At 49.9% G+C, this 1,307-nt stretch overlaps 1 pseudogene; it reads right to left on the bottom strand.

The window, feature by feature from the left end:
• Positions 1-287: 287 nt before the first annotated feature.
• Positions 288-1,302, bottom strand: LOC115285241 (annotated as a pseudogene).
• Between the last annotated feature and the right edge of the window lie 5 nt (positions 1,303-1,307).

The following is a 1,307-nucleotide window of genomic DNA, read 5'->3' as shown; positions in this document are numbered from 1 at the left end:
ACCTCCAATCTAAGTAAGGACTGACTGAGTGAGCCATTCCCAAACCCTTGAGCTCATGGTTCTCTGTGGGTATCTCCTGTTTACCATTATCATGACCAGGACTTGAGGAGGGATTTCTCAGTTCCTCCTGCCATACACGGAACAGTAGCAGAGGCTAAAGACTGAGTGACAAGCCTAGGAGTGGGGTGGAGGGGACAACAGGGAGCATTAGAAAACCTATATCAAAGTTGGTGCCATTTGCTCTTAGAGAAGTGGGACCTCAGCAAGGCAAACAATAAGCCTGGTTCTCAGTGGTGGTAATGATCAGGCTTGGAGGAGCCTTAATGGGACATGGCAAGGTATTGGCCTGTTGCTCAATCAATTTGTTCAGCTTCACATTCAGCTTATCCACTGGGCTTCAGCCACTGCTTCATCTAGCTTCCTGGGCAGGATGTGGACCTTGACAAAGTACTTGTCTGGGTGGGGCCACAGCTCTATCTGCACCAGCACCTGGTTGGTGAAGGAGTTGCTCATCGCAAAACTGGGGTGGTCCATTGTACAGCACGGGTTGACCAGCTTGCCCTTGGCCAGCAGAATCATATGGAGCCCATTGTTCAGCGAGTAATGGTCCACCTGGGGTTTGATACTCACTTTCTCCACAGTGTTTTCATTCAGCCCCTTGACATCAGTCTCTACATCAAAGTGTCCATGTCAGACATGATGGAATCATCTTTCATCTGCTCAAAGTGTCAGCTGAGGATGATGTAAATACAGCCCATGGAGGTAAAAAATATATTTCCCTTCTGACAGGCCTCATCCATAGTGGTCACCTCAAAGCCCTGCATGGCAGCCTGCAGGGCATTAATGGGGTCAATCCCCATGATGATGATGATGACAGGGGACTGGAAACCTCTCATGGCCTGGGCCCAGCCTTTGCCCACATCGCCAATTGCCTGCTACCACTGCCACTGTGCCTGCAATCATCAGGTCTGTGGTCTGCTTGATGCTGTTATAAGCGGTTCCCAGAAGCCATACAGGTTGTCAAACTTGTTCTTGGTGACAGAGACATTGACATTGATTGCAGATACCTTCAGGATCCTGTTGGCCATCATCTTGTATAGACTGTGGACCCCATAGTCATCTCTTCAGAAATGCCTTGGATGCCTGACAGGAGCTGTGGGTGTGAATAAGGTTGGTGAGGTCACTTCCGTCATCCAGAATCATGTTGAGGGAAAGTACGTGCTTGAAGTACAGCATCTGCCCAATGCCCCAGAGGTAGTCCTTGTCCGTGTCGCCCTGCCTGGTGTACACTGGGATGCCAGCCTTAG

Source organism: Suricata suricatta, unplaced genomic scaffold (assembly GCF_006229205.1).
Source record: "Suricata suricatta isolate VVHF042 unplaced genomic scaffold, meerkat_22Aug2017_6uvM2_HiC HiC_scaffold_5798, whole genome shotgun sequence".
Lineage (NCBI taxonomy): Eukaryota > Metazoa > Chordata > Mammalia > Carnivora > Herpestidae > Suricata > Suricata suricatta.
The sequence above is the reverse complement of the archived record's forward strand: the minus strand, read 5'-3'. Positions and strand labels throughout refer to the sequence as shown.